The following is a 26361-nucleotide window of genomic DNA, read 5'->3' as shown; positions in this document are numbered from 1 at the left end:
TCAATATCGTTTAAATTGTTTTTGTTATTTAGAAATTACGAGAGCTGTATCGTGTTTTGACCCATAGTCAGGGTTACCAGGTCTGAAGAGTAAAAAATCTGGAAAAAAATCTGTGAAAAATCTGGCAAGCCACTTTTCTCAAAGTAATAAGTAATTTTTTGTTCAAAAACTGTGTAATTTCATTTTTATACATTATAGCTTCACAAAATAAACAAAATACGTCAATAAAACAATGTGAGGAAGAAATAGAAAATTATTTTTTTTTAATTGACGCTCAAAAAATCTGGCAATGCCAGATTTATCTGGCAACCTGGCACCCCTGCCCATAGTCAAGCCCACCATAATTGTGAGAGTATTTTGTTAAAAAAAAACTACTTATACGAGTAAAGTAGCAAACAAGATCATAGAAAGGAGAGTCGAAGATGAGTTTAATTTTTCATCCTAATGCCAAATTATCACGTAAGTATTCCTAGTTTGTGGGATAATCCACCGACAATCGCATAAGTGTACTTAGTACAAACTTTGTAAAGGTATGCAAGTATGCAACTGGAATTTGAATTTTATTACTGATATCGGAAACATGGAAAAGGTTACGTAGAATATGCAAAATAAGTCTGTTCTAGTTTAGGATTTTATATTTTTAATGGGTCGTATGATGGAATAGGCCATTTTTACCAACATAACTATTTAAGAGCCGAGCCGTTTGGTTTAACTGATTTTGGTAGATTAGTGGCAGATTTTCTTGAAATAATTCGTTTGCATAGAACTGTCAAAAATCTACCAAATCATCTATCACAAATAGGGTGACAACAAAATTGAAATTTTAGAAAAATCTTGACCTTGACTCAATTGCTTGGGCAAAAATAAGACACTGTGCCAAATTAAAACCAAATCCGTTTAAGGGTCGCTTTTAAATTTTGCTTTTAAATTTAACTTAATTGCTTTTAAATTTAACTTAATTGAATTTAACTCGAGACTACTAAGACAAATAAAACAAAATAATTTCAAATCCCTATACGCCATTTGGAATTGTTCCATCCGACTCTTTCGATACATCGGCTTTCCGGTATCAACATGTCAACGTCCTCGACTTGGCATTATGTAATGTTTTGACCATGGAGCGTCGAGTACATGACGATGGGCAGCATAATCAGCCTCATCAAAACTAGATATTATCGCACTACACTACACACACCCAGTCACAAGGTGTAGATCTCAAGCTGTCAATCATTTTAGCAGCTTGTTGTCAACACTATAGTTCAGTTGCTTTATAGTTTTCGAAATAGATGATACATTACCGGAAAGTGCATTATGTGCAGAGTGTGGCCCGATCAAACCTCCGGATGAAATAAGATATTTACACGCTTGGATGCCATGGGATAGATGGTAGTGTGTGTTGACAGATCCCCGAAGAGGGATACATTGCCAGTTTGATTGGTTTTGACAGGCCTCGGTGACTCGGCGGTGAGCACGCGCTCAGGTGGCCTTTGGATAAGAAACAAATTCGATTGCGTTTAAGCGAATTGGAAATATCAAATAAAAGACATGTCATTTCTCGGAAGGCGTCTTGCTAATCAAAATTTTTAACGAACGGATGTTGTGGAATTGAGTAGAACCCACGAGGACGCCTTTTTTTAATTTTTGGTACATTACTTCGAAAGCCTATCTGCAGGCTAATATTGATTTAAAAATATTGAAAAAGAATAAGTCGACTCTCTATATGACGACATCGAAGGGACCGTCAAGGAAAGTAACTTCATCATTTCGTCGCCGTCGTGCTAACTTGTCGTACGTGCATTTTGGGCCTAGTGGTAACGCATCCGCCTCGTAAGCGGAGTTCAAATCCCGGCTCAGACCAACACAACTGGCGATCCTTTCCGCCCAGGATTCGATCGCCTAGTAAAGGGAAGGTAGTGTATCATCACAAGCTGGACCATATCATGACACCTTAGAGAAAGCGACCTTTAAAATGTTAACATATTAACCTTAATATCTAGAGTTTTTTTGAATAGGTCCTATAAAAATATGAAAAACAATAGTTTATAGGACCTTTAAAAAACTCTAGATATCGTCTGCTGTGTGCTATCATGTGACATAGACCATTTTTATCGAAAATGAGTTAATGATGACGTTTTGCTATACTATAAAACACGACAAGATGAGTTAACCCAATTTTGGGAACTTGCTTCCGTTTCCCGAATATCACACTTGTGACATAGACCAATGTATCGTCAAAATGACACTTGTGACTTGTTGTTGGAAAATGTGGAAAATTTGTCTTATTTTTCACGATTTTTGTTGATAAACATGTTCTAAAGGCAATGCAATTTTTTGTTTTTGAAAATATACTGATTAAGTCAGTTAAACTAATGATTAAAGCCTATTTAGTTTGTATGGGAATTCTGTGCACACTTGTGACACGTAGTAAAATTTTATTTTCGAAACACACTTGTGACACGTGCTTTTCAGATTTTTCTTTACATAATTTACTTTATCTTTCAACAGGTGTAACCAAATAAGTTAAAATTGGTAACCAAATTAGTTGAAACTTGGAGCGTTTGTTAAGCCGAATTGCTTCAAAGAGTTTGACTCTATCATTCATAGCTTTGAAAATATTTATCATCAAACTTTAAAAATTCGATTTACTCCAATAGTACTAAATGATCATTGTCACAAGATAGCACACAACAGACGATATCCTAACATTGAGTAAAAATACCCACTGACTCCGCGTTATAAATGTGGCCCTGATACTCTTAATGGGTCATGGAAAAATCTACTGATGAACTGTTTTAGAGAAATATATTTTTGATAGAAATATATAAAAAATTGTGGAACACACAGTTTCAAAAATATGCAATACTATTTAAAGTTGCATTCTCCTCAATAAACATTGATGTATTAACAATAATTGTTCACAGTCTTCAGCCTTTTCTGGTACCATCAGTGGGGTTACATTGGGCCTGGTGTGAGTGATGTTTTACAGATTTTGCAATTTCTCGGGTTCTTCTCAATAAACCAGAATTCTGTTTAAAGGGTTATGGAGTGAACATCTTAAGAAAACGGTCCTAGAACAAATCCTAGCAATTTGGCAGCTGTCTTAACTTGAAGTATGTTTTTGGCCGAATATGATCACTGAGAAATCTACCTTACAATGTATATTTTTGAAATTCTCAAAATCAAAATCAAATTATTCGCTCTACAGCATTGCCTTGGCGTTCTCAATTGCGAGATTCCTACTCGAAACTAGGTTCCGAATGCTTGATTGTTGAGGCAATTGCAAACCTCTTTTTACACCTTAGCTTCCATCCACCCCGGGATTCGAACTGACGACCTTTGGATTGTGAGTCCAACTGCCTACCAGCGCCTCCACCAGGACAGGACCCAGGGAGACGACTCCTACACCTGGACTGAGCTAACGACCTAACCTTTTTAGGTTAGTCCGGGGCCAACATTTACTTCCCGTCCAACGGAAGGCGTGATCAGACAAATCTCGTCTCAAAATTTGCCAGTGGGACTTTCTGGGATCGAACCCAGGCCGACTGGGTAAGAGGCAATCATGCTTACCCCTACACCATGGTCCCGTCGAAATTCTCACTAAGTACCTAAATTATTAAATATCTCCACTTCCAACATTGTAGCACGTCAACTCGATACACTTTAACAAGACACACGGTTTAATGACTTTTCTAGATCCTATTATGTATTTGAACATCATTTTAGTTTCATTTGACCCGATGTCATCCCCTCTAAGTAATGAGATTGGTTTAATTGGCAATTGAGGAAGAATTCATAAACATCCTTCATATTTTGGGAAAATGTTGGTCAATGTAGGTCTAGGAACAATTTTACGTTAAATGTTTTTCAATATCGTTTAAATTGTTTTTGTTATTTAGAAATTACGAGAGCTGTATCGTGTTTTGACCCATAGTCAGGGTTACCAGGTCTGAAGAGTAAAAAATCTGGAAAAAAATCTGTGAAAAATCTGGCAAGCCACTTTTCTCAAAGTAATAAGTAATTTTTTGTTCAAAAACTGTGTAATTTCATTTTTTATACATTATAGCTTCACAAAATAAACAAAATACGTCAATAAAACAATGTGAGGAAGAAATAGAAAATTATTTTTTTTTAATTGACGCTCAAAAAATCTGGCAATGCCAGATTTATCTGGCAACCTGGCACCCCTGCCCATAGTCAAGCCCACCATAATTGTGAGAGTATTTTGTTAAAAAAAAACTACTTATACGAGTAAAGTAGCAAACAAGATCATAGAAAGGAGAGTCGAAGATGAGTTTAATTTTTCATCCTAATGCCAAATTATCACGTAAGTATTCCTAGTTTGTGGGATAATCCACCGACAATCGCATAAGTGTACTTAGTACAAACTTTGTAAAGGTATGCAAGTATGCAACTGGAATTTGAATTTTATTACTGATATCGGAAACATGGAAAAGGTTACGTAGAATATGCAAAATAAGTCTGTTCTAGTTTAGGATTTTATATTTTTAATGGGTCGTATGATGGAATAGGCCATTTTTACCAACATAACTATTTAAGAGCCGAGCCGTTTGGTTTAACTGATTTTGGTAGATTAGTGGCAGATTTTCTTGAAATAATTCGTTTGCATAGAACTGTCAAAAATCTACCAAATCATCTATCACAAATAGGGTGACAACAAAATTGAAATTTTAGAAAAATCTTGACCTTGACTCAATTGCTTGGGCAAAAATAAGACACTGTGCCAAATTAAAACCAAATCCGTTTAAGGGTCGCAACAAAGAAAAAAAATCATGGTAATATTACTTTTGAAAAGGGGTACATCTTTTATGTCAGAAAAAAATGTATGATTTTACCTTTTTAAAGTAAAGTAAAGATCTGCGTTTAAAGATAACTCATCCAAACCAGGTATCGTATACTTCTTGTGCAGTACTGCTCCCACAAGTTAAATGATTTTACCTTTTCTCAAATAACACAACGCTGGCACAGAAGACTTCCCCAACAACAACAAACATCTCAAACAATCAACAACAACAATGGCTGACTCGTTGTTGGACTCATCAGCCAAAGTAAACGCACTTTTAATATCAGTTTTCCTCCTCCAGCAAGGCGGGACGCAGCGACATTCAGTGAACCGTAACGCCATGGGCGGTGTCTCATCTTCTGAAGCGTTGCAAAAGCGGCCTCGGGAGGCTACTCCACGTTGGCACTCCCGGGGGCTTGAAGACACACGAAAAAAAAAGAAGTCCAATAATCGCATTTTAATCTTTGACCTATCCGCTCGATAGCCCCGGGCAGGCAGGCAGCCCATCTGATGGACCGGAACAACGGACACTAGGTCAAGTGGCCCACACAGACACGAGCCGATGGGAAACGCCCCCGTTAAAATGCATATTTTCGATGATGGAAACATTGCATTCCGGGAAAATCGGCTTTTATAATGGTAATGATAAATGATCTGGATAAAAATAAAATGTTTTTAAGTGGATTTTTATGCAATGATTCTGAAAGTCGCAAAAATATGAGAATTTCACGTGTGCATAAAATGATTGGAAGCTTTTTGTTGCTACACCTACACACGAGACCACCACTTCAATTGAAAACCATTTAGTGTGTGGTTTATGAACTCACCCCCACCTCACCCAGTGGTAAACGAATTTAAGCCAATCATATAGTCCTCTTTTGCGTAGCAAATTGTGGTGTGTGGTCAAAAATTAATTCAACCTGCAGTTATTTATGAACAAACACGCCAACTCTTTCAAAGAACTGGTGATCATAATGTGAAACGGGAACAAAAATATTTTCAGAGTTTTGGACATCCCGAGTTTGGAATTGCCTAATGCAACGTGCATAATGAATTGAGTCAGTTGTCAATACATATAAAAACACGAGAGTTTATTCAGCATACTTACCCATTGAACAACACTTTTCCCACGGAACAAGTTCTTTCTAACCTGCCACCGGCAATCACCGGAAATCATGTTTTTACTTCCCTTTTTACACAATTTTGCCCCCGTCTCAATATTGCACCATCATCAGCAGATTGCATCGACATCAATGACACGGTTGAAGTCAGTGTGTATTAAAGTGAAAGTTGTAGTAGATAAAGTTTGTTACTTATTTTCCCTCTTCAAAATGCCAAGATCACTTACCGAGTACCTGCGTACTAGTGTTTATCACTGAAAGCAGGCGTATCGATGTCACAGAGCAGAGAAAATTAAAATTCCTACCTAGCAAACGAGAAGCTCACCATGGTCTACGATCCCCGTAGCTCAGGTGAAGTGCACAAACGAAAGAGAACCGGAAGTCAGCACTACAGTTCATTTCCGCTGCTGTTCACCGTCCACTGTGGCCTCTCGCGGATTAGTTGGGAAATCTTATCAGAGCCAGTTCGTGATTTTTATTAAATTGCTCAACGCGAAAGAGTTCCTCTGCTGCTTCGAGCTACTGGGTAAGGTGCATACGAGTTTCCGGCCGAGGAAAGTTGTTTATGTCAGTTAACACTTGTAGCACCAACGGAGTCAAACAAGTTGGGAATGCATGCATTTTTTTTTTGGAAAAAAAATTTGGAAATGCCTTTGTTATTTTTAACTTAAGGTAGACGCATCTGTTTTGGATCTACCTTGTTGGAGGTGATTCTTGACATTCTTCCGGATCGAATGTTGCAGAATCATCCAAATCGGTTGAGTTTTCGCCGAAATACAGCCGGTTGAAGTTGCATTTCCAACTTTTTTGACCCTCTTGGTGCTTCGCGTAAGTTTTGAACCCGTTGGTGCTACAAGTGTTAATGTGGTTATGAAGTGGAAAAAGTTTCAATAATTATAAAGCTATTTTGCATGATCCCCCAGGTGTACTGAGCCCGAATCCCTAATATGAGCTTGATTGATTTTTTTGTTTGAAAACCTCTTAAGCTTCAATTTTAGATTCCAGGAAACAACTCTTTCGAAAAGATTCGCCCACTTTTAAGATTATTACAGAATTTATAACAAAACCACTGAAAACAATAACTTTTTTTCAAGCTTTTCTGGCAACCATCAGCTTGCTCGGTTGCATGAGCGTCGCCACTTTAACTACCCCAGCTTTTTTGTGGTCTCTATTGCAAGTTTCTGCTCGAACCTAGGAGTCCAAAGGCTTGAATAGGAAAAGCAATCAAATCTATTTGGGTAATTCTCCGCCAACTCACACAGCAGTTGCCCCGACCCCTCTTCGATTTGCGTGAAACTTTGTCCTAAGGGGTAACTTTTGTCCCTGATCACGAATCCGAGGTCTGTTTTTTGATATCTCGTGACGGAGGGGCGGTACGACCCTTCCATTTTGAACATGTGAAAAAGAGGTGTTTTTCAATAATTTGCAGCCTGCAACGGTGATGAGATAGAAATTTGGTGTCAAAGGGACTTTTGTGTAAATTAGACGCCCGATTTGATGGCGTACTCAGAATTCCGAATAAACGTATTTTTATCGAAAAACACTAAAAAGTTTTAAAATTCTCCCATTTTCCGTTACTCGACTGTAAAAATTTTGGAACATGTCATTTTATGGGAAATTTAATGTACTTTTCGAATCTACATTGACTCAGAAGGGTCATTTTTCATTTAGAACAAAATTTTTCATTTTAAAATTTCGTGTTTTTTCTAACTTTGCAGGGTTATTTTTAGAGTGTAACAATGTTCCACAAAGTTGTAGAGCAGACAATTGCAAAATTTTGATATATAGACATAAGGGGTTTGCTTATAACCATCACGAGTTATCGCGATTTTACGAAAAAAGTTTTGAAAAAGTTGGTCGTCATCGATCATGGCCATTCATGGTCACCCGCGACAGACACGGACGACGAAACAAAGAGAAACGCAAAATTAACTTTTTCAAAACTTTTTTCGTAAAATCGCGATAACTCGTGATGTTTATAAGCAAACCCTTATGTCTATACATCAAAATTTTTGTAATTGTCTGCTCTACAACTTTGTAGAACATTGTTACACTCTAAAAATAACCCTGCAAAGTTAGAAAAACACGAAATTTTAAAATGAAAAATTTTGTTCTAAATGAAAAATGACCCTTCTGGGACAATGTAGATTCGAAAAGTACATTAAATTTCCCATAAAATGACATGTTCCAAATTTTTACAGTCGAGTAACGGAAAATGGGAGAATTTTTAAAACTTTTTTAGTGTTTTTCGATGAAAATACGTTTTTCGAATTCTGAGTACGCCATCAAATCGGGCGTCTAATTTTACATAAAAGTCCCTTTGACACCAAATTTCTATCTCATCACCGTTTCAGGCTGCAAATTGTTGAAAAACACCTCTTTTTCGCATGTTCAAAATGGAAGGGGTCGTACCGCCCCTCCGTCACGAGATATCAAAAAACGGACCTCGGATTCGTGATCAGGGACAAAAGTTACCTCTTAGGACAAAGTTTCACGCAAATCGAAGAGGGGTCGGGGCAACTTTTCCCGATTTCGTGTGAGTTGGTAGAGAATTACCCATTTTGTTTTGTAATTAACATTTGTAATTAAGTTTCGGGACTTCGGCAAGCAAACTCAACCAAACATTAGGACAATGCACCTAATGGTCAACCAAACAAAACGTGTTTGTTGTTGTTTACATTGCATGCTCTCGTTTTATTTATTCCAGGTCAAACACGCGTTTTTCTTGGAACGTCAAAAAACGACGTGCGAAAAGTTAGCACGGCAGCGTCGTTTTGAACTACCTATCAAAACTTCAAACAATTCAATGTATGGAACCTTAAAACACGTCGAATGCGACCGGTATGATCAATCGTCATCGAAATGTAAAACTTTCTTTTAATTAATGCATTCTGTTATCATGATTTTATGAGCGAGCATGGCTGCCAAATTACCAGGTCCAGAAATAATATCTTTTAGAGCATTAAATCACGGCAAAAACGGTTCTGTGTTTTCATGCATTTTCCAACCTTGATGTCCACTTTTCAAAATACTGATTACCATATAAATTGAAATAATCATCAACGACCCGCGTCGCCCATCCTTTAACCTCCGTAATTTCATCGTGTACAATAGCCGTAGTCAAAATAAACAATTTTTCTTTATAATCTACGAAATCGGCTAATTTCGACCATTTTTATTTTTTGTATTTTTTTTAATTTGGCTCAAATTTTGTGGGGGCCTTCCCTATGACCAAAGAAGCTATTTTGTGTCATTGGTTCACCCATACAAGTCTCCATACAATTTTGGCTGCTGTTTATACAAAAATGGTACGTAAATATTCAAACATCTGTAACTTTTGAGTGAATTTTCTGATCAATTTGGTGTCTTCGGCGAAGTTGTAAGTATTGTTGAGAAAAAAATAGGCACACGGAAAAAAATTGCAGATTTTTTTATCAACTTTTTTTTCACCAAATCTGAATTTCCCAAAATACGCATTTTTTTTATTTTCGAGATTTTTTATATCTTTTAGGAGACAAAAACCGCAACTTTTGAGCCATAGAGCCACATGGTCAAAAAATCTGTCGGTTTTGGTTTTTTGTAAAAATAGTGATTTTTGGAAAAAAAAATCGTAATTTCATGCACAAACAAATTTTACTTAATTCTTAAATGTAAAATTGAATTTGCAATCGAAAAGTAATTTACATTTTTTGATATCGGGTCCCGTTTTCAAGATATAGCCACCGTAAGTTTGATTTTAGCTAAATATTTGCAGTTTTTTTTATTTTTAAAAATAGTGACCATGAGTGACCATTTCTAAAAATATTTGTTTTGAAAAGTTCAGAAAATTTGCTATAAAAATGTCTAAGAGACATTGAAGATTGGACCTCGGGTTGCTGAGATACAGTGACTTTTCACAGAAATTTCAGTTATGCTTTCTTTTACAACCGAGTGTATAAAAGAAAGAATCTACCTCGTTTGGTTATGAATTATAATTACCATACTATGCCCTCGCTATAACTTAGCATTACATTGTTTTCTGTGTCATTTCGATTCGTTTCGTTTCGTTTTGTTTTGCCAACTGTTCAGCACATCGGTGATTTACGGTACGGTAATTTTCGAATTTAGTTCAGCGAGCACGCATCGAAACAAAGACATTCCCCGAGTGTTCTGCCGCTCGAGTCTTGGACCGAATGGCACATGTTTGGCTTCCTTTTGACGACGTCGCCGTTGCGGGAGTTGGAGCTCACCCATGAACGTGACAGAATTTACTGTGGATATTATTCATAAACGAGTAGTGTAGCTTGCAACTGGTGGGCTGAGCTTTGAGTTTGTTTTTAGCTTTTAAAAGTTTTCCAATTGACTTTGACAGTACTGTTTGTGGTGTTTGGGTTGGAATGCTAGAACCGGTTGGAGTAGAAATTTATGACCGACAAGTTACTATGTTACGCTTTTGTGTCGTGACAAATGCTCATCCAAAGAACTCGAGAAAGTTTTTATTAACTCAGTAAGTTGTTTAGAACGTTCGCCTTGTTTTCTGGGAGGTCGGTTAATCAAATATTTGGTTGGATTTTGGTCATATCTAGAGAAAGATAATAAACTTTCTTATTAGAATGATAAGACATACCTTTTTCAAAGGTGCCAACCAAAACACCTGTAAAATCAAATGTGAAATGTAGTTAAACCCATAAATAAACAAAATCAGTAATTTTAACAATGAAATTGAGCAATTCTTTACAAAAAGCAGCCTCTTCCATGCATTTTTATTTTTGTGTTTTTTTTTTTATTTGGCTCAAACTTTTTGGATGTCTTTCCTGCAACGAAAGAAGTTATTCTGTGTTATTGATTCTCCGATACAAGGCTCCATATAATGTTGACAGCAGTTAATACAAAAATGGTACGTTCATATTCGATATTCATATGTACAGAAGGAATTTTCTGATGGGTTTGGTGTATTCGGCAAAGTTGATGAGGCCAATCTAGAAAAAAAATGTTACGCGAAAAAAAGGACTGATGATCAGGCTTTAAAACAGGGGTGACCAAAGTATGGCCCGCGGGCCAAACGTGGCCCGCGAGGTGATTTTTTGTGGCCCGCGGATCCATTTTGAATGATCACGTAAAATGGCCCGTTGACCACTTGTAAGTTTAAGTTTATTTTATGTTTTTTTTTTTAAGTTAAGGTTTATTCCAAACATTTTTATGCTTATCTTTTATATTTTTTGTAAATAAAAAGCTAATGATTTATCAGTATGTTGATCCCCATTTTAGGACACACATATTTTGTCAAAAAACCTTTCCCGGGCAGACGGTAATAACAAAATTAATAATATTTCAATAACAAATCCTGTTAAAATAACAAAAAGTGTTATTATTTTATCCTGAAGTTCAACTTCAAGAAGAAAAAATAATAACAGTTTCTGATAAAATAACATAATTTGGTATTGAAGTGATATTATATTGAAAATGTTTAATAACACGCTAATAAGAGGAAATGTTATACATTTTAAAAACTCTCCTAATAACAAAATTTATTCGTTCGGTATACTGACTTAGAAATAAAAATAACCATAAATCGCACAAATGGAAAAGTTTCTAAGTGTCCATAACACAATCTGTTATTATTTTTTCTTTTGTTAAATATGTTTAGATCTTTGGGATAATTTTGTCTAATTTCGTCGGGGTCATTATTTTGGCCATGAAATGGGGTCCTAAAGCTAAAATTATTCTAAAAAGTTGAAATTTTGGAAGTTGATTTTTTTAATTATTTGATATACCCCCTAGTATACCCCCTTAGGGACTTTACTAAAATTGGCTAGAACTGTGGGATAATTTTGACCAATTTCATCGGGATCATTATTTTTGCCATGAAATGGGGTCCTTAAGCTAAAATTATTCTTAAAAGTTGAAATTTTGAAAGTTGATTTTTTTTAATTATTTGATATACCCCCTAAAGGACTTTGTTTAAAATGGTTAGAACTATGGGATAATTTTGACCAATTTCGTCAGGGTCATTATTTTGGCCATAAAATGGGGTCCTAAGCTAAAATTATTCTATAAAGTTGAAATTTTGGAAGTTGATTTTTTTAATTATTTGATATACCCCCTAAGGGACTTTGTTAAAATTGGTTAGAACTATGGGATAATTTTGACCAATTTCGTCGGGATCATTATTTTGGCCATGAAATGGGGTCCTTAAGTTAAAATTATTCTAAAAAGTTGAAGTTTTGAAAGTTGATTTTTTTTAATTATTTGATATACCCCCTAAAGGACTTTGTTTAAAATGGTTAGAACTATGGGATAATTTTGACCAATTTCGTCAGGGTCATTATTTTGGCCATGAAATGGGGTCCTTAAGCTAAAATTATTCTAAAAAGTTGAAATTTTGAAAGTTGATTTTTTAATTATTTGATATACCCCCTAAGGGACTTTATTAAAATTGGTTAGAACTATGGGATAATTTTGACCAATTTCGTCGGGATCATTATTTTGGCCATGAAATGGGGTTTCAAGCTAAAATTAATCCGATAAGTTAACTTTTGAGAGTCCTTTTTTTAAATTTTGTTATATTCCCTAACGGAATTGTTTTATTTATTGAGAATTTTTGAAGTGTGAATAACAAAAACTGTTATTATTTTCACAGAGCCAGGATGTCGGTGCTGACGTTGAAGTTCGAGCTGGAGTGAGACCTCGGAGACTGCATCGGATTCATCTAATTTTCAGCAACTTTGACTTGGAGTCGGAATCTGTGAAGTCGGGTATTTTTGGAGAGCTGAAGTCGTCGTTGACGTCATATCCTGCATCCAGAGTCGGAGTTGTCTTCAAAGTATGGATTCAAAGTCGCTTGGAGGTACCCGACTCTGCAGCCCTGACTAGTACAGAGGAGTTATAGCAACTGCAGGTTTATTTGCAAATTACAAATAAACCAAAACAATACCTTTTTTTGTTATGGAGACATACCAGTTCAATAACAATTTTTGTTATTATGCTGCTCCACATCTCCGCATAAAATAACAAATCTTGTTATTCCTTCATGATTCCTTCTGTGTTATTGGTTTGTTATTGCAATAACAACATAATAACAGTTTAAGTTATTCTTCGAACAAATCTTTGTTATTGATTTTTGTTATTTTAACAACTAATCCGATCATCCCAATAACATATTTCGATCTTCTCACAATATCAAAATCTGACCTCCCCAAGTTATTTCCGTCTGCTCAGGTTTAATTAAAACAATTTCACACGGTTCAATGTGAGTGAAACTTATAAATATAAAAAATATAAAAATATAATCTAATCTAATCTAATCTAATCGAACACAAGCGCAGCCAGTCCGAAGAAAGCATCCGGGAAGAACTTATGGTTAGATTACGCCTCAAGTTTTTTCTTGTCATTATTAATGATTGCAGTACTTTCGAGAACCCCCGAAGTGTATTACACTCGTTAAAGCGGCCCGGCCTACTGCGTTGCATTAACCGCATGAGACAGATTCTATGAACGGATCCCACATTTCATAGAACCAACAGGGGAAGAAGAAGAAGCCGGGGACATACCGTACCAACCGGTTCGAGTTATTTATAGATTATAATGGTGTGTGGTGAGTAGGGGAATCGTTGGGGAAGGGATTGTTGCATTATATAGTAAATGACTTGTGTGACATTATTTCACCACTACGGATTAATTCACTCAAGGGGTGGCCGAGTGGCTAGAGCATCTGACTACAAATCCAAAGGTGTGAGTTCGAATCCCACCTGATTCCATGCGTTTTTTATTCATATTCAAAGTTCAATTATAGTCGAATAATTTCAAGGAGACCGGTCGGGAATCGAACCCGGAACCTTCCGCTTATGAGGCGGGAGCCGTAGCCATTAAGCCACGGGCCGGTCTGAAACTTATAAATATAAAAAAATATAAAAATATAAAAATTGAAATTACAGTCGACTCTCTGGTGATATTATTATTCCTCATCCTTTTCCTTTCCTGTAACATACCATCTCCTCATACCGTATATGATCAAATTGTTTAAATTAACGAAACTTTCTAGAACAGCATGGGAACCATCTGGAGCATTTATATTTTAAATTACTGCAATTTATTTACAGCCCCTGGGCTTTGCCATAATGAGTGTCATAGGTTTGATGCTTGTTTGGCAAAGAGTATGATTTGATTCGATGTGGAATTAAAATTGAAGTGTTCAGTATATTGCTGAAGCTTCCATTTTTACACATGGACACCACTTCATGCTGCGAGAACCCACTTTGGCGTAGTCTCAGGGCTTAATCGATGGCCGGTAAGCTGTCATCGAGACAAGGAGGTTCTCTGATAGTGGAAATATCACATTTGTACAATGAACCGCTACATATGTGATTTTTCCCTATCTTAATGTGGGTGTCCGGTTAGGATGCGGGTTTAAAAAAATAGTGTTTGTAGAATTTAGGATTTTAACTATAAATATCAACTTTTTATACTTTGCCTTTAGTTATTTAGGGACAAAATTAGTAACAGTGAATTTAGTAATTCTATCAGAATCGGTGATTTTCATTCAAGTACCATAAAAACCATTCTGATTTGTCAAAATTTCCATAGAGTCTCGATCAATCAATAGTGAAATGATATCGGACTAAATTCGTTGATCTGTTGAACTAACGGTTGTCGGATTATGATTGTATCGACCATTGTTGCGAATCGAGGATCTACTGGAATTCTGACGAACAAATGGTCGTCTCTTTTTCAATTCACGACTTGTAAAATATCAATTGTTATTTTTTTTTGTTTTTTAAAAGAAGCCAGACAGGTTTTAAAAGAAACGTTTTTTTTTGTTTGGTTAATAATTAAAATGTCGGGGATTTGAGATAAGAGTAGCTTTCGGATAGGTTGCTTTAAATCTTGTATTCAATTCAAGTTAGGTAGTTATCCGCAAATGAATATTTGGACTTATATGAATAATTGAACATTTTGGACTTATGAATAACACCCAACTGTGCATTTATTCTAGAGTCAGATCCATACAGCGTCAGTGTTTATTTGGTCGAAGTGTACTAATTCATTGGCAGATCTGGTTCTAGTTGTAATGTACGACAAGACTACTGACGGACGTGACAGGACGAGGGCCCAGTTTAGAGGTTTCGACATCAACGATGTGCGGCTGGATCACCCTCCCAAAAAAAAAAAAAAAAAAAAAAAAATTACTGCAATTTATTTACAGCTTCCTGGAATCATCTTGATTTTATTTATTATATTTATTATATGTATTATATTTGTTTCATTTATTATTTTTACAAAACTACATGCTTATTATATAATACACTAAAGACTCACATTTACACGTACAAACTTCCAAATCATTTAATACATTACGCCTTCAACCATTTTCATCGGCCCGATGAAATTCCCCTAACCCCCATTCTAGAGCGTCCAATTTCCCGTCCCGGGAAAAAAATTCCCGGGAATTCCCGGGATTTCCCGGAAAAAAATATTTCCCGTTTCCCGGGAAATTTGTAAATTTCCCGGGAATTCCCGAAATACAAATAGAAGTATACATTTTCCTACCTTTTTGGCACCAATAATTAGAGAACCTTATTTGATTTTATTCATTTCAATTTAATGTTCATATTGAACTATGTCTGTTAATTTCATGCCAAGTTTTAATTCAGATAATATTTATTCCTAAAGCATTCACAACTAGGAATATTGTTTGGTTATATGTTGGGCAACACAAATTACGCTATTATGGCATGAATATTGCCTTTTTTTCGACAATTTATTTTAACGACTTTTTTTGTTATATCATTTGAAAATATCATTTTTGTTTACCTTGACCAAATTGGATGAAAATTTAATTGATAGGATTAAATTTTTCAAAAAGGTTTGTTCAAGAAGAATTTGTTTAAAAGTATTTAAGATATAATCGGTAAATTTTAAAATATGAAAAAAAATATCGTTTAATTTCAACCACTTTTACACTATGAAAATTATTTTAATCTAATTTATTTATTAGGACATTTAACCATATAACTAAAATCGTTCCATAAATGGAACCATGAAAAATCTTATGATTATCTTATAATCTTATCTTATTATCTTATCACCCAAAGAATCCAACCATTATTTCAAAAACTCGCTTCAATTTTTGTAAAACTGTGAGTTTGGTATCAAGAAACAGTGATTATCTATTTGTTCACAAGTTGAAAATACTTGTTCTGAAATAAGTAATTTGCCATAAGAAACATTATTTCTACATGATATTTTTTTTTGTTTCAACGTTATGGTCACTGAGACAAATTTAAAAGCAATTTTATTTTTGTGGGGCATTAATTTTCACTTTCCAAACACTTTGATTAAAAAATACTTTTTAACAAAAAAAATAATAATATTTTGTTGATTTGGTACGATTTGAAAGACAGCATAAAAAACAAAAAAAACTTATACTATCTTCTCATAGCTTCATGATTTTTTACAAGCATTCAAGCCATTCATTGATCCTCACACTGATTTTGGACATTAATGATGCCGTTCTATACAATTTTGTTGCAAAATATTAACCAGAAACAGGATCAGAATAATTTTCGTCATATTTCAAATTTCCCGGGAATTCCCGGGATTTCCCGGGAAATTTGTTGAAAATTTCCCGTTTCCCGGGAATTTTGTAACCCCGGGAAATTGGACGCTCTACCCCATTCCAAACCTCCCAAAAATATTCCGTTCACTTTTAAAAGTCGCATGGGTTCCCTGCACTTTTGCCACTAGTGAACAACAAAAACATCCCCTCCCAAATCCCCACGGGACTGTATGAGCGTAGCCTTGGAGCACAGTGTGGAAATTTACGTTCGTAGATATTTTTGGATGTACCGGGCAGCAATCAAATTGTCTTAGAATATTGAATTGACCATTGTGGCACCCCCTACAGCGTGGTGCAGACCCGTTATGCTATGCTATGCTAATTACATACAAGCCTAGGTTTCAACATTTGTATGATAGTGGTTTAAAATGCATTTTGCAGGCATACAGAAAATTTAAAATGTTTTCAAAGGAGTTCAAACATGCTGAATATGATTATAAACGCGGGAAAATGCACTTTAACTAGTTTTCAGTTGATTAAACTTTAAATTTCATTCAAATTTTCAAGTCATTCGAAAAAATATTTTTTTGCCTGGGGGGGGGCACATAAACTTTGAAAAATATTTGCAACAGCCTAATGATTGCAATTTAACTTTACGGTTGCTTAAAACATTTTCTATCATTGAAATTCTAGCTCTAAAAGATTTTTCATTAGTCATACTCGATTTAAAGATAAAATTATCTCGTTACATAAATTGATCAATTTACATGTCATCAATTTGAAATATAAATACAAAACTATTATTCGTAATTACCGAAAATGTTCAAAAAATTAATAAAAAATCAACTTATAGATGTACTTTCCAGTGTTTTAAATTAGAATTATTTAGTAAATCTGGCCCGCAAGCTCAATTGAGCTTTAAATTTGGCCCGGCCTCCAAAAAGTTTGAGCACCCCTGCTTTAAAAGAACAAAACAAAAACATAAAGAACAAGTAGGAAAGAAATCGCACAGCCTTGCAGGGTGGGGTGGAGGCACCCTGAAACTTCGTTAACGCTTTCTCTTTGTGGCTCATCTTTTCGATGCACCTGTCAAAACGGTCAAAACGGCTTACATAACCGAGGCATGGCAAGGTTGAAACTTTTGGCCAAAATTAGTTCCGCACGTATGTTACGCGCTGTGCGCGTCTAGTCTGCACAGCAGGGCACACACTGTCTGTGGATCGCATGAATGTCTCATTTATAATATTACCAGCAACAGTTTGAAAGAATGTGAAAAAATATTGATAAGATTATAAATTAACATTGTTTTGTATGTATTTAAACTTTCAGCCATCATTTAATCAAAAAATTAAACTGCACAAGCGACACTTTCGCTAACAAGACTCAAACTGCTGTTTGTTAATATCGATGAGTTACTTGTTGTCGGCTACAACTCACAGGGCTGAATGGAGGGCAGGTCGTTATTAGTTTCGACATTCGATGTAATTAGTTCTATACTAGTAATGCAAGTGCCATGTAGTCACTGAAATCATGCTTTTTATTTGAGAGCTTATGAATCTAGTGAGATATGGAGAAAGTTCATGCTTTTTAAGCACTCTTAATCAGTTTCAATACGGAGAAAGCTTTCTCGAGTGCCCTTCTAAAAGAGCAAAATCTTAAGTTCTATGGCAATATATAAAGCTCCTCCTTGATGCCATTTATCGAATAACAAGACCCAGCAGCCTCGAGTGTATTCTTAAATCGTTTCCTTGCCTCTTTTGTTTTACTTTAGTTGGTTGATGTTGGCTTGTTAGGAAAGACTTTGTAGTATTTTTTTTACATTTTCTCAATATTGGGGACCAAAATATAACCTCGTTTAGAGGTTTGTTTTTACATGGGCTTTGATTTTCGATATCCTGCATACTGTGAACCACTTGGCATGGCAACATAGCTACAAGGCATTGGGGGTTTTTTGAAACAAACTGACCGTGTTGGTCAACATTGGGTGAAACTGTTTTTGCGCAACAGATTTGGGTTACAAAATTACAGGAAAATTTGACATGATTGTGTCTTGACAAACAGGGCTCAACGTTTTAAAGTATTAATTATATCATTTTGGATTTTTTAGTTAAATTTTATTTTATTTTTTATTATTTTTTTCTTATTTAATAATTTAATTTTTACCAATCAGTTGTACTTAACGATTTCGCAAATCGCTGTCAAACATGTTAAAAATGGTTGTAAACGTTGGATTGAAATTTGGATTTTATTTTGAAAAAATATGAGTTAAATTTGGAGTAAATAATGTTTGCAAAACGACTGAACTAGTGTAAATTGCATTTTCAAACACTGTTTTCATTCAAATGTTCAGGCTATGGCTTGTTATTTCAATTTGTATTTTTTGCCCTAGACCCAACTACCTCCACTCCCACCGCACTTGACCCCGGCCAGAGCCGAGGGACAATCTTTAAAAAAAATATTCGCATCGGCCTAATTGGTGTATTTTTATATTTTTTTTATTAAATGATTCTCGTCTTGACTGTACGCTGAAGCAACCATAAACATTCCGGACAAACCACTGACTTCACTTTTGTTCATTTCAGTTGCTACCTGCCATTATAGCAACTTCATTTGCCGGTTCGTGTTTAAGTTCATTTTCATGTTCTCATGAACCCGGCTGAACAGAGAGTAGGCCAATCTGGCATGGTTGATATTAGCTGGAAATAGTGGAAGTACCAATATTGTGCCAAGCCAGAAATTGAATAAATACAGTTTGCTTTCGTAGAAAAATAAAACACTTCCAGCGGTTCGCTAACTTAATTGCTTTTTGAACATTGATTTCTGTCACTTTCAACTGTTGGTTGCCACAGGTCGTCACTTTAGCGGGAAAAATCTAGCTCTGTACTGCTTCCTCGTCCAGTGGAAACGCTTGAATTGAAGCCTAACGACACTCCTTCGACAGCTACAATTACCGGCTGGCGGTAGTGTTGATGACAGTGGTTTACAGACTTGTCCTCTACCTCGTTACTTCTGGCGGGTTGGTCTTTGGTCACCAACTTCCGTTCTCTCACACTCACTTTCTAGTGATATATGATACACTGCCAACTAGCTTCCACTTCCAATTCCGAGGAAGCCGGTGCGGCCCCGGGAATGCAATCCAGATGATTATATTTATAGCTTCAATTTGCATAGATCAAGTGAACTAATATTGCCTTTCGTTTCTTCTTGTTTGTTGCAGGTAATTCCAGCCAGAGGAGGCAATTGTTTTTATCCAGTTAGACACTCATGCATCACGTGTAAAAAAAACATGCACTCTAATGTCAAGGTCAGCTTGATGTTGGTGGTGTGGATACCGGTACCTGAAGCAATATCACTCGAACGTTCGTCGTTCCTGCTTAGACGATTCACTGGAACGGTCCTGACTGAATAGCATTAATGTCAGTAAGTAGAAATAATGATGAATGGCGGCATTTCATGAATGCTGACTCCCACGCAATGTAAGCCAGTCTCAACCCACCACTACCAATTGAATCAATGCTACACTCATAATTGTGTGAAGTGGACATGATAATTAGAATCTAATTATGACTCTCAGCTTGCTACCGAATACTTACTGGTGCTTTGTTAGATGAAGGAAGCTTATTACGAAGTTGGCTTTATAGCTGTCGGCCACCATTGCTAGTACCAACCACTAGTGTCTTCCTTTTTATTTACAAGGACTTCGCCGCCCTGGGCTCCTAAGTGTATGAAAGTATGGCACGGAGCGACCGCGCCGAATACTCATATTTACACAAAGAATTTTAGGGATTCGAACCGGAGACCTCTGGATTGTGAGTCCAGTGCGCGGCCCGATTGATCCACACGGGCGGGACAAGGAAGCTTATTAGGTGGACCTAATTCTTCTCGTTAGCAACGTACTTGTTCCTGTTACAGTTGTTGTCAGCGTGTCCTCACATTAATAATAAGGGCCTCACATTAGCCTGTCCCATTTTGAGGTCATGTCGAGGAATTTCAGGTGCTCACTTCTTAAATGATAGATTATGATGTTAGGAACAATGTTTTCTTAGACAAGAAAAAATAATAAAATACTTTCTCGCACCCCCTAGTCGATTTACTGAAAAAAGTCACTTTTTTGAACAAATTTTCTAAAATCGCTTGGAATCAATACAAAAACTGTTTCGATCAGGTGTGTATTATCTTCAAACGATAGGTTTTTGTCCATAGATTAAGATGCACTATCAATATTGGACCAAAATTTAAGTTTTTGGACTCTCCCAGGCGGATTTGTGTCGAAAAAATCGCATTTTTTCGAAACTTTTTTCAGAAATGTTCATTTAATTTAGGGTAGCCTATTTTTCCCAGTAAAACCAATACATGCAGCTTGTAGGAAATTTCATGGCGAACATTTTTCCCTCTGAGAAAATGCAATTTCGACACTCCAGAGCCGAGATATTTGAGTTTTAGTGAGGAAAAAAGTGCCAATTTTCAAAATTTCTCAGAATTCAGAAGCAAGGCCTACTAATTACACGATGTAGCAAGCATATGTCTCAAAGGTCAAGGTATGCTTTTTTATAGTAATTTTGGCGGCTGAATCCAAATCTGAAATCAAATTTCGTGTAAACAGTGATGTTTTGGAGCTACACCCTTTTGGAATGTTATTTGCGTGTTTAAGAGGCAGTTTTTGTAAATATTACTCGGTTTGTTCTAGAGGTCGTATCGAGGTGCTCCGATTTGGATGAGATGAGATGAGATGAGGGAAGTGGGGTAAAACGGGCATTGAAGTTTGAAGTTTCCAAGGATTTCGAATATGACAAAATTGAGACTAAAAAGTGCCGCTATGGATGCTGTAGGGACAATAACTAACGTTGTAAAATGTTTGTTATAGAAAAATCGAAAAACTATGAGAAAAACTGCGATTGGCCAAAAGTTATTACCGTAGGATTATAGTCCATGAAATTCCCTAACTTTTGAACTAAAAGAGTATGGGTGTTGGAGGCTGTTGCAAAAAGATATTGAGGTTTTAAAAAAATCCATTTTTAACAGTAATTTGCAAAAGCTATGAGAAAAGTTAAACTAATCCTGGATGTCTATGGCTCATTTTGAAGTGCTTCTAAAGACCTTTCGAATGCATCTAAGAGTGTTTTGAAATGATGAAGTTTTACTAAAATGCGAGCAATTTTAAGATTTTTTATGTTTTTGGATCTCAAACTTCAATGCCCGTTTTACCCCACTTCCCTTTGTCGTCGAGGGCTCATATTTCGCATGAGTTCATCTCATGTATAGACAAACAAATGCTGAAAGTTTCATCCAAATCGGAGCACCTCGATACGACCTCTAGAACAAACCGAGTAATATTTACAAAAACTGCCTCTTAAACACGCAAATAACATTCCAAAAGGGTGTAGCTCCAAAACATCACTGTTTACACGAAATTTGATTTCAGATTTGGATTCAGCCGCCAAAATTACTATAAAAACGTTACTTAATCCACCTTTAGGTGGTTGGTGCCTTCCTCATATTCATAAAGTCAATACATTCAGTAAAAATAGCAACATTCCCCCTTAACATGTTTAACAAATCAACTTTATTACTCATTTCTTTTGATATGGTTCGCAGACCATCAATATTTCTGGCTCATCGGCAAGGTCTGATAAAAAACTCATCCAACGATAGTTCGCATGGAAGATTCAGACAATATTTTTATCACAATATCTGAAATCAAACCTCTAAAAAGTGTATAAATAACACTTAAGTGCCAATAACTTTTAATAGGGTTGTCAGATCCTTGATGTTTAAGGCTCATTTGAAAGGTCTTTCGATTATCTAACTAACGATGGGTCGCATGATGGACCCGGACATCATTTTCATTGAAATATCTGAGATCCGGCCTCCAAAAAGTGTATAAATAACACTTAAGTGCTAATAACTTTTGATAGGATTGTCAGATCCTTGATGTTTTAGGCTCATTTGAAAGGTCTTTCGATTATCTAACTAACGATGGGTCGCATGATAGACCCGGACATCATTTTTACTGAAATATCTGAGATCCGGCCTCCAAAAAGTGTATAAATAACACTTAAGTGCCAATAACTTTTAATAGGGTTGTCAGATCCTTGATGTTTTAGGCTCATTTGAAAGGTATTTCGATTATCTAACTAACGATGGGTCGCTTGATAGACCCGGACATCATTTTTACTGAAATTTCTGAGATCCGGCCTCCAAAAAGTGTATAAATAACACTTAAGTGCCAATAACTTTTGATAGGATTGTCAGATCCTTGATGTTTTAGGCTCATTTGAAAGGTCTTTCGATTATCTAACTAACGATGGGTCGCATGATGGACCCGGACATCATTTTTACTGAAATATCTGAGATCCGGCCTCCAAAAAGTGTATAAATAACACTTAAGTGTCAATAACTTTTGATAGGATTGTCAGATCCTTGATGTTTTAAGCTCATTTGAAAGGTCTTTCGATTATCTAACTAACGATGGGTCGCATGATGGACCCGGACATCATTGTCATTGAAATATCTGAGATCCGGCCTCCAAAAAGTGTATAAATAACACTTAAGTGCTAATAACTTTTGATAGGATTGTCAGATCCTTGATGTTTTAGGCTCATTGGAAAGGTCTTTTAATACCTTTCTGAAAATGTATAACATGACAGGGTTTCTTACAAAAACCACCCTTTTACAATCTTCCGGACATACGCCAAAATCGTTTTTTAGCATAACTTTTGAAGTACTTTACTAAACTTCATAATTTTCAATAGGGACTTATGGGACCCCAAGACGAATCGAATGAGACCAAAACGGTCCAAATCGGTTAAGCCAGTGCTGAGATAATCGAGTGCATATTTTTTGGTGCACAGACCCACATCCCTACACACACACACACACACACACAGACATTTGCTCAGAATTTGATTCTGAGTCGATAGGTATACGTGAAGGTGGGTCTACGAGATCAAATTAAGAAGTTCATTTTTCGAGTGATTTTATAGCCTTTCCTTAGTAAGGTGAGGAAGGCAAAAAGCATACCTTGACCTTTGAGACATATGCTTGCTACATCGTGTAATTAGTAGGCCTTGCTTCTGAATTCTGAGAAATTTTGAAAATTGGCACTTTTTTCCTCACTAAAACTCAAATATCTCGGCTCTGGAGTGTCGAAATTGCATTTTCTCAGAGGGAAAAATGTTCGCCATGAAATTTCCTACAAGCTGCATGTATTGGTTTTACTGGGAAAAATAGGCTACCCTAAATTAAATGAACATTTCTGAAAAAAGTTTCGAAAAAATGCGATTTTTTCGACACAAATCCGCCTGGGAGAGTCCAAAAACTTAAATTTTGGTCCAATATTGATAGTGCATCTTAATCTATGGACAAAAACCTATCGTTTGAAGATAATACACACCTGATCGAAACAGTTTTTGTATTGATTCCAAGCGATTTTAGAAAATTTGTTCAAAAAAGTGACTTTTTTCAGTAAATCGACTAGGGGGTGCGAGAAAGTATTTTATTATTTTTTCTTGTCTAAGAAAACATTGTTCCTAACATCATAATCTATCATTTAAGAAGTGAGCACCTGAAATTCCTCGACATGACCTCAAAATGGGACAGGCTACCTCACATATATCGCGTGGAAACATGAATTATATCTTATTCCTCAGAATGAACAATTCCATATATATATATTTTTTTTTTCAGAGTTTTAGATATAAAAGGCGATTTCAGAATTCAAAACATGACTATTCGTGGTTTTTGGATAGCCGCATAAAATTTTTGGAGGAAAATGTACTTCTATTTCGAAACTCTAATATTTTTTTGGGTTGACATTTCGCGTATTGCAACTTCGAGGAATCATCAGAACTGCACAAAGTTCTCTAGATAGAAGTACCAGCATGCTTAATGGGTTAAACACATCTAAATCGGCTAAAATTTCAAGTGTTGGGCCAGAGTCTCGGCCCGAAACATCAAACACGAACAAAAGCAGCGAACCGAAGATTGACAATGACGTTTTGGAATTTTGACAGTCTGGAACGCGTGAATTACCCCATTATCGGTTTCCCGCACGGGTCAAGTGGAAATTGTTGCACATGACTGAAGTTGGGAATTTTGCAACTTATCTTAAATTATGCTAAATTTCAAAATTCAAACACGAATCTAGAGCAAACGATTTGAAACCTAGCATAGCATAGCATTGGTGTCTACTCGTAGCTGCTACTTGAGTAATTCTCGCTGAAAGTGGACCACTATTTACACAAGGTGCTCAAAAATCAAAAGCAATGTACTTTTCCAATAGCCCCCACCAAGTTATGAAAGAAACCATGTTTGGTTGGTTGAATTTGTCCTCACCTCGGCGCCACGAAGCTAATACATTTTTTTAAATTGGTAATTTTTGACTTAGGCGCGTTTACAAAATTGCCAATAACTTTGCAAAACTTCAACGAACCCTTGATGTTTAGGGGTGTTTTGGAAAGGAAATGAGCAGAGCTTTCGAATGCACTTGTCAGAAAAATACCGTTCCATACATTTTTAGCCATAAAACAACAATGTATTTTTAAAAGTCATTTTTGAAGGCCGGCGCCCCGCTTTATCGAAAAACTGACAAATCCATTCGAAAGCTGAGACGATTTCACATAAAGGACCAATAAATCTAAGGTGTATGTTCCTCCTATCTTTTTTAATCTTATTTTGATTCTGAGAGCGCAGCGCTCCGTTCGTATTTCGGGCGCCCAAAATGTTGCATTAGCTTGCCCCAATTTAAGGTTTTGTCAAAAAATATAGGTGCTCACTTTTTAAATGATAGTTTATTATCCAAGGATCAAGATGCACTATCGATAATTGACCAATATTTTAGGTTTTGGGTTCTGCCAGGCAATTTAATGTCGAAAAGTTGTTTTTGTTTACTTTTTTTGTTGTTAAATGCTTATTTACAATTTGGTGGACATTTTTACAGTAAAACTAATGAATGTAGCATGTAGGAAATTTCACCACGAACATTTTTCTAGAGGAGAAAACGTAATTTCGATACTCCAACGCAAAGATATTTGAGTTTTAGTGAGAAAAAAGTGTACAGATTTTCCAGAATTAACCAGCACGAACTATTATTTACATGCGGCATATGTTTTGGAACCCAAAGTATGGTTTCTTATAGTTATTTAGGTCGCTGAATTCGGATTTGCAATCAAATTTCATGTAAACAGTGAACAGTGATATTTGAGCCACGCCTAAATGTTATTTGCATGTGGTGAAAATGATTGGAGGCGATTTTTCTATTCCTTGCAAAGTTATGGAAATCATAAAAAAAAAACCTTAAATTGGGGCAAGCTAATGCAACATTTTGGGCGCCCGAAATACGAACGGAGCGCTGCGCTCTCAGAATCAAAATAAGATTAAAAAAGATAGGAGGAACATACACCTTAGATTTATTGGTCCTTTATGTGAAATCGTCTCAGCTTTCGAATGGATTTGTCAGTTTTTCGATAAAGCGGGCGCCGGCCTTCAAAAATGACTTTTAAAAATACATTGTTGTTTTATGGCTAAAAAATGTATGGAACGGTATTTTTCTGACAAGTGCATTCGAAAGCTCTGCTCATTTCCTTTCCAAAACACCCCTAAACATCAAGGGTTCGTTGAAGTTTTGCAAAGTTATTGGCAATTTTGTAAACGCGCCTAAGTCAAAAAATTACCAATTTAAAAAAATGTATTAGCTTCGTGGCGCCGAGGTGAGGACAAATTCAACCAACCAAACATGGTTTCTTTCATAACTTGGTGGGGGCTATTGGAAAAGTACATTGCTTTTGATTTTTGAGCACCTTGTGTAAATAGTGGTCCACTTTCAGCGAGAATTACTCACTTCATTATTGATCAGGACCTCCAAAAATTGCTCCGTGGACCACAGATGAAAAGTAGGAACCAATCAT

At 36.0% G+C, this 26361-nt stretch overlaps 1 protein-coding gene across 10 annotated transcripts in view; it reads left to right on the top strand.

Annotated features, from left to right (window-relative positions):
* The window catches only part of LOC6039666 (afadin), a 164786-nt gene that overhangs the window by 16354 nt on the left and 122071 nt on the right, over window positions 1-26361 (top strand). The window contains exon 1 of one of the 10 annotated variants that reach the window (XM_038266688.1): window positions 19710-19876. The exons of the other annotated variants lie outside the window; for them this stretch is intronic. The gene's annotated coding sequence lies outside the window, so the exon portion shown is untranslated. Of the gene's footprint in view, window positions 1-19709; window positions 19877-26361 lie in introns of those variants that run through there. 10 annotated transcript variants of the gene reach the window in all.

The sequence above is a fragment of the Culex quinquefasciatus genome, chromosome 1 (assembly GCF_015732765.1).
Source record: "Culex quinquefasciatus strain JHB chromosome 1, VPISU_Cqui_1.0_pri_paternal, whole genome shotgun sequence".
Classification (NCBI taxonomy): domain Eukaryota; kingdom Metazoa; phylum Arthropoda; class Insecta; order Diptera; family Culicidae; genus Culex; species Culex quinquefasciatus.
The sequence above is the reverse complement of the archived record's forward strand: the minus strand, read 5'-3'. Positions and strand labels throughout refer to the sequence as shown.